The following is an 8,411-nucleotide window of genomic DNA, read 5'->3' as shown; positions in this document are numbered from 1 at the left end:
GAATCATTCTGTCACAGGATAGGGAGACATCTCTGAATCATTCTGTCACAGGATAGATGACTCCTTCAGCCGCCGATTAAAATGACTGTGGTTACGCCGACACTAGGCTGCGCTGTGCCGCACTGCATCGTACGGCGGTGGCCTACGCCGATAACCTGATCAGCTGAAATCTCTCGCTTATCCTGTCTGGCACAGCTGGTCTCTCTTCAGACGTATGCTTGCCCCACAGGAGAAGGCCGCCACGTCAGTCAGCAGCAGCAGCCTCCAGCCGCCGATATGCTGAATACGCCCAACTTACACACCTTGGTTGTCTCATCATGATCCTGCTGCTGATATGTTTGCTTCGGCCAGCCAATCCTGAGAGTAAATAACTCATGCCATGGGCTTGAGTCTTTATGCTTTTCTTGTCTGATAAGTTACTGTGGGTATACACGTAATCTTCCCTATCATTTCCTTTAACAAGTAGAACCTAAGGAAACATACTACGTTCTGGATGACCTAGGAAACATTGCTTGATTCAGGCCTCTAAGTAAGATCGATTAAAATCCGTTAGTATATTGGTTAATAAAGGTTAACCAGGGAGTAGTAGGTGAGCAAGTAGGGTCATACCGCAATCAGAACACCAGACAATCCCACATTTGAGTCAATAACTGAATATATCCTACAAGAAAGACTGACATTTATTCAGATACACAAATATTTCGCACTCAGAACAGAAGAAAAGAATACACTGTTGCTGATCATCAGGTTTCACTGATCAACAAAGATATAATTTTTAATTAAGTTACACGATATATTTAGAAAAACACTACTCAGTTGAGGCGAGCAAGTAATGAAAATGCAAACAAGGAGAAGCGACTGTAGAACAAAACTACATCTAACCAGCATCTCGACGTGGAGCTGCTATCTCCCGGCGCTTCATTTTCCGATCATGTAAATTATGAGCGTCATTTGCTTCTCACATAAAGATCTATAGTGGGGACTCTTACATGTTCTCAGAATGTGTGAACTCTCAGCGTAAGGCTTTTTCCAGCTCGGCACTAAGCGTAAGGTCCACTGTAACGGTCAGTGACAACGCGAAACAGACGTCACCTATTGCCTTCTTCGGAAAAGTCGACCAAAGTTGGACTACATGATCCGGCTGGGCCCTGATTAAAGGCTCGATCGCAGCAGGAATATCGCGTATTGTATTTGACATCACTTGACATTTACAATCTAAACGGACGTTCGAATAAAAAAAGTCTCTATTACAATCCAGTTCCGGGGGAACTCTGCAACTCTGCTAGGCTGCGACTGCCTGGCTGGTTCTAGTCTTCAACGACCATCCAGTAGAAGTACCCTTACACTCATACTGCCCTCCTTCATACAAATCAAACTATCTGGCATACCCATGTTGAAGAGAATGAATAATGATTAATTAAGAGGAATTACGCCAAAATCAACCTGCTTAGTTAACAAATAGCATGTGGTCAATACTTCCCTATCTCTCTCTCCCTCTTCCTCTCCCTCTCTCTCTCTCTCTCTCTCTCTCTCTCTCGATGTATTCATCTCTCTCACACTCTTGCCTCTGGAACACATAGAGATTCTTTATGAAAATTTTACCTTTTTGTACACGCTTAACAAAATATCATTCTTCAGTGTAATTAAATATTTTTGAATTTTGATAATTCAGTTAGATAAAAACCTCCGTAACTTTGGACATCACACTGCATTATACTGCACTTTTCATGGCAATATATTTTTACGCCAGAACATCATTGGCCTTCAATGTTAACAGTGAATGATGTGCTGCTTTCTTTGTACTGCAAGCTGTAATCACCCGATAGGATTAATTAAACTAAGCACGGATAATTCTAGTGTGTGGATTTTTACGTTTAATTTAATCAATTAACTATAAAGACTTGCTTCCTTTTTGCATAATTTTTATGTTTTCCGTGGTACCTTTTTTATGTTTTCCGTCGGTATATTTTTTAGTTTAATTATTTGTCTTGAGACTCTGGGAGGACTACTAAATTCTTGTTGTACTGTGAGATTTAGTGGCGCTCCATTTGCCTCGAACCATCTGTTGATATTTTACAATATTAACTAAACAGCCTGGTGTAGTATGTTTTGGTTTTGCTATACTAATCGCATCTGGAAGAGGCATAAATTTTGATCTTGTAGTAGAGACTGTGAAAGTAAAGAAAAGGGACCTAGGTGACGTTATATCTCTTCCTTTGCCTTCTTATGTCTTTTCGCAAAATATGTTCTGACATCAAATTACATTACTTTATTCTAGTTGTAATGGTTAAACAAGACGTCACTTACTCCTATCCGCTGACCACATAACTCGTTCTGGAAATACGACAAATGCATTAACATGTTCGTAACTGAACCAGAAATATGCACAGAAATTGAGAACGTTTTCTATTATTTTTGGTATATGTTGTGGTGTGTGATGTTCCTGTTTCGATGTAAGAAACGGCTTTAACATCTTCTAATGTTGTCAGACTAAATAAGCAGTACATAAATATACCAAATTTAAATGGTTTAACGTGGATGTGAAATCCGTGCCTTCCTTACACGATTCTTGCACCCTAACCAATGTGCCACCTTGCTTTATTATTGTTAATTGCTTAATGAGTTTCTTTTCCTGTAATGGAATTTGGTTACTGCTATCCATCACCATCATGCAGAGTCTTTCTTAATACCTACTCTCCTATGCACTTCAGTAACATTTTTTTAAGGAAAGATGCAAATCAATCGCATCTGGTATTAATGAAACAAGAAAGTACTCTAAAGTGATCATAAATACAAACAATATATTTGTATATAAGAGTATCTATACAATGCCAGCGCAGTGTCTCTATGTAATTGTTGTCGACCTCTTCATATGATTACAGTTTGTATGTACAGTATTCTAGCAACGGCCTTGCCGCAGCGGATACACCGGTTCCCATGAGATCACCGAAGTTAAGCGCTGTCGGGTGTGGTCGGGGTGACCATCCAGGCCGCCATACGCTGTTGCCATTTTTCGGGGTGCACTCAGCCTCGTGATGGCAATTGAGGAGCTACTCGACCGAATAGTAGCGGCTTCGGTAAAGAATACTATCTTACGACCGGGAGAGCGGTGTGCTGACCCCACGTCCCTCCTACCCGCATCCACCACCGAGGATGACACGGCGGTCGCATGGTCCCGGTAGGCCACTCGTGGCCTGAAGACGGAGTGCTTTTTTTATGTACAGTGTTGTAGGATGACTGCGAAAGTGTCACCGATGTTGGAATAGATATCTTTGCGTTAACCAACTATTGGACAAAATTTGTTTGTTGTGATTTGTGCCCGAATATACTCAAGATTCTCTTAACGCTATTAGAAACAGTCAAGTTAAAAATTTGCCTTGATTTTGTATGGACAACTCTGTAGTGGCACCTCTGGGGGGGGGGGGGGCGGGGCGGCGTGAGAGAGAGAGAGAGAGAGAGAGAGAGAGAGAGAGAGAGAGAGTGTGTGTGTGTGTGTGTGTGTGTGTGTGTGTGTGTATGTGTGTGTGGTGATGCCGTAGGTAGTGGGGAATCAGTGGAAACGCTGTGGACAATTTAACAATGTGGCTTTGTTATATCTTCAAGGCCGGCCGAAGTGGCCGAGCGGTTCTAGGCGCTATAGTCTGGAACCGCGCGACCGCTACGGTCGCAGGTTCGAATCCTGCCTCGGGCATGGGTGTGTGTGATGTCCTTAGGTTAGTTAGGTTTAAGTAGTTCTAAGTTCGAGGGGACTGATGACCTCAGATGTTAAAGTCCCATAGTGCTCAGAGCCATTTGCACCATTTTTATATCTTCAATTCTACATGAGGCAGGCACGCCTCTCCTTGTGAGTTCTGGACGAAGCACCTGACGTCGGCTCCTAGGATGGCATCCAGCGATGCTGCTTCAGGACTCCGGGCTGGAGATGAAGGCCAGGCCACGGCTAGCTGCGGCAGCGGCGCCTCCCGTCGGAGCGATACGCCAGATGGCGGCGCCGCTGCTCTTCGCTCTGCGGTGGCGGAGGCGGCTGTGCGAGGGTCTCGACCGGCGTCCCTCGGAAACAGGGGGCGGACGACGGCTGGCGTTGTGACGCCGAGCCCCTGACTGGGCCTCAGTGTCGGCGGCAGCAGGCGCGGACAACAGCGGATTGTGGGACCAATGAGGCGGCAGACGCAACCCGGTCTCGAACCGGATTCTGCTGCTGGCGCTGCGCGGTCGTCTCGCCGTCCGGCGGTGCCCCGGCGCCGTGGTGCGGCTACTCAGCGATGATCGAGTCCCCGAATCGAATGACGTCCTATCCTCCATTTCAGCCTCATTTATACTCCGTAACTGCCCATTTGGTTCTCTAAAACGTGGTGTCTAGTCACGTCGCCCATAGCAAAGAAACTACCTCGCGTGTGGTAGCAGACCCGCTTACTACATCGTTCTTTGCTGTGCGGGGCAGTTTACCGCTGCGCTCAGCTACCCTTGCTTCGCAACTCACTTGCCCATATATTGTTGTGCCCTACAGGTCGACGTAGCATAGCCGACGGCCAGCGCTATTACCGCAGTACTCTCCCGTGGCCTCATGCTACTTTGTCGCTTACACTAAAGATGTAATACTTTTACGTAAAACACTGGGTAGTGCCACTACAAACGTATTGTAGACACGCAGTCCTTCCCCGCTCCCTGCTACCATTCAGAGTGGTAAACCATGAAGATGTTATTTTTGGTACCTTACATTAAATCTATTGCTTTTGCCAGTTCTTTTATGCTTTAATGTTGATTCAGATGATAGTTTCGTTTTAAAGGAGCCTATCAGTTAAGATTTAGCAATTTGACAGAACTATTCACTGTTGCGTCATGCTATTGTGTCTCGAAATCCACAAAAAGTTTATTATTGTTCCTGCTTATTATTTGTAGCACCTTCTGTAGTAGGTCATATTTGTTGTTATAGGCCGCGCGGGGTTAGCCGAGCGGTCTAAAGGCGCTGCAGTCATGGACTGCGCGGCTGGTCCCGTCGGAGGTTCGAGTCCTCCCTTGGGCATGGATGTGTGTGTTTGTCCTTAGGATAATTTAGGTTAAATAGTGTGTAAGCTTAGGGACTAATGACCTTAGCAGTTAAGTCCCATAAGATTTCACACACATTTGAACATTTTGTTGTTGTAGGCCCTGCATTTTGTTCGATCTGGGGTTTTTAAGATACTTCAGTATACCTAGAGAATAAATTGCGATCAACATACTACATAGTGTATGATTTCCCATGCTTCACTTTTTGTTTCTATTGTTATGAGTTTCATTTATGGATGTTTTACTCCCTGATGAATTGGCCGTCAGGGACCGACTAATAGATTGCTTGAAACCTAGATCTAACATGCGACGGTGAAATAAAGTACTGACGAGAAAGCAAATAAAAATATGTCCAATACACAGAAAGTGAATTTACTATGTGTTCTGTGATTCAAAAAAATTCTTAAGGCGTGATATTTCATTCAGTGTGAAAAACTTTGTTGAAAAACTGAAGATATCATAGAAAAGAAAGTAGTATTATGGTTTAAAGCATCATCGAAGGTGGATTTACCGGAGACGTAACACAGTTTTGGACTGGGGAAAGAAATTGGCGTTTTCGGTTTGAAAGGAACCATCCTGGCATTTGTCTTCTGACTTTGAGAAACTACGAAAAACTCTCGGAAGGGGACTAACCTGTAGACTTTCCGATTCCGAGTCTAGTGCCTTAACACTGAGCTACTAACCCTGTAATATATCACAGAAATTGCCATAAATATTTCAGTAGAGACCAGGAAAGAAACGGTTGTGCCACCTTGTCCAGTTTCTCTAAAATAAATGATGTGATTATAAGGAGTAACGTTTAACCCTCGTTGTAATTAGGATGAGAGTTTTTAAGCGTCGGAACAACAATTTATGCGAGCTCGTAATACAATGTATGCGTAACAATTTCTGTAGGCGTTTAAATCCATTTATATCATTTTCCAATGTCGGGAACTGCTATCCAGCGCAGAGTTTCGCTCGTCTGATATACCCAATGAAATCTAATATTTGATAATCCTTTTCCGCTGAACCGCAACATGGCAGTGTTTGCATCTGCACGTTTGCTGTCATTAACAGGCCCTGTGATGGCAGCTTCGCCATCAACTAAACAAGTTAGCGAGCCTGATTGAACTATGCTGTGTGAAGTGCAGGCGCTCGCATCTGCGTTTGATTCCGTGTTTAACGAGCAATCAGCAGCGCGCTGTTACAGTGGGGGTGGAGCCTCTCTCTGTCTTACTGCTGCCAGAGCAGCGGGACACGGCTTCCTCTCCCTCCGTCTACCTCGGTCACTCTTGCGTGTTTAAGCTAGAAACATACTACTCCAACGGGAACGAAACTAACAGCGGAACAATTCCCCGCTGTATACGCTCCATAAAGATATTTTATGTATTTTGCCCCGCAGTCCCAGCTACTCGTAAGCCACTCTTGCGTCTGTGTGACGAACCGCGAGTAACTGGCATAAGAATATCGCCGCCATAAACGCGCCGGAGGGCTCCTACGACGGCAGTGAACTCGTAAAGCGCCATTAAAATGAGCATCCCAATGGAAGTTGTCGACTCGGCGTCGTCAGCTGTGCTAATAAAACTTTTAGTGGCAGTGAGTGCCAGAGGCCAGTGCTTCCTTTCACACTGAATGGCAAAATGAAACCACGCGGTTCACCAATATCTGATTATTTTGGTCAGTCTTTGCGTGATTGTTTAATGCAGGGTACATCTAACATGTTCAGTGAATACCGTCATCAGTAAAAGAAAACTGAGGGTACAAACATAGTATGTTTGTTCGTCTCCAAAGAAAACTCAATAGGTAGCACTTTAAAAAAAAGCTGCCAGCATGTGTTTCCTTTGGAATAAGGCATGGCGCTAAACTGCCAAACTGTACTTCACGCAGCTATGTTCTAAGAGTATGATTGTTGCCTGTTTTACTCAAATTCTAACTGGTAAAGGTATATCCTGTGCTGTTGACTTATATAAAACAACAATAATTGTTGGTCGCACGTGCCTCTTCCATTTCCAGCAGCTTCCATATGTATTACCGTCTTCCTGTCAGTTTGTGTCGCCAAACTCCACTCATCCAAATGTTTCTGAATGACGCCGTTATCTCTTTCCTTACTGATACCCACTTCCCCAAATGTCAGTCGCTGAGACAGTCGTTAACTTTGTGACTGTCTCTCACTGTTACTCGAAATTGCCTTTCGTTACATTTGTTGATGGTTAGCTCCCTGTCCAGGAAGGCCGGCCGCGGTTCTAGGCGCTACAGTCCGGAACCGCGGGACTGCTACGGTCGCAGGTTCGAAACCTGCCTCGGGCGTGGATATGTGTGATGTCCTTAGGTTAGTTAGGTTTAAGTAGTTCAAAGTTCTAATGAACTGATGACCTAAGATGTTAAGTCCCTTAGTACTCAGAGCCATTTGAACCATTTTGTCCAGGAAGTGTCTGGATCAGTCCTAAGCAAAATTTATACTCACTTCGTCTGTTCCACACACTTAAATGAACATGGCACGCATTTCGATATTGTAACAAGCCTTGGTATCTATACGTTGTAGTACTGCTCTATGACACAAGTTTCAGCACTCCCCACTATTGCCACACAGCAACAAATACATCTCCTCCATCTGAAGAGGCCATGGGGGCCCAACGGAACCGACCGACCGCTGTGTCATCCTCAGACCACAGGCGTCATTGGATGAGGATATGGAAGGGCATGTGGTCACCACACCGCTCTCCCGGCCTATGTCATTTTACGAGACCGGAGCCGCTACTTCTCAATCAAGTAGCTCCTCAGTTTGTCTCACAAGGGCTGAGTCCACCCCGCTTGCCAACAGCGCTCGGCAAATCGGATGGTCATCCATCCAAGTACTAGCCCAACCCGACAGAGCTTAACTTCGGTGATCTGACGGGAACCGGTGTTACCACTGCGGCAAGGCCGTTGGCGCAAATAAATCTGCTTCAATATAATGTGCGCTCGACGATATGTGGCGATTCTAAATATGTTTGTCTATGTGCACATGCATGCATTTTTTATGGTACCACATCCGTCCGATCACCTAAATTTTTAGATCCACCTTGTCATTTTCTGTGGGATTGGCCAATATAAACAACAGGCTAAATACTGGCGGAAGTAAAGCTGTGGGGACGGGGCGTGAGTCGTGCTTGGGTAGCTCAGTTGGTAGAGCACCTGCCCGAGGAAGGCAAGGGTCCCGAGTTCGAGTCTCTGTCCGGCACACAGTTTTAATCTGCCAGGAAGTTTCATATCATCACACACTCCGCTGCAGAGTGAAAATCTCATTCTGGAGACAGGCTAAATAGCAATAAATAAATAAACCTTCTTAAGTGTTGCAACTTATATAGCGTGATATTGCGTGTGTGTGTCTGTTCTGTCGGTCATAT

The 8,411-nt window shown here is 44.8% G+C and overlaps 1 pseudogene; it reads right to left on the bottom strand.

Annotated features, from left to right (window-relative positions):
- Positions 1 to 7,837: 7,837 nt before the first annotated feature.
- On the bottom strand, positions 7,838 to 7,955 carry LOC124778733 (annotated as a pseudogene).
- Positions 7,956 to 8,411: the final 456 nt, after the last annotated feature.

Source organism: Schistocerca piceifrons, chromosome 2 (genome assembly GCF_021461385.2).
Source record: "Schistocerca piceifrons isolate TAMUIC-IGC-003096 chromosome 2, iqSchPice1.1, whole genome shotgun sequence".
Taxonomy (NCBI): Eukaryota; Metazoa; Arthropoda; class Insecta; order Orthoptera; family Acrididae; genus Schistocerca; species Schistocerca piceifrons.
This window is presented reverse-complemented; position numbering and strand designations above follow the sequence as displayed.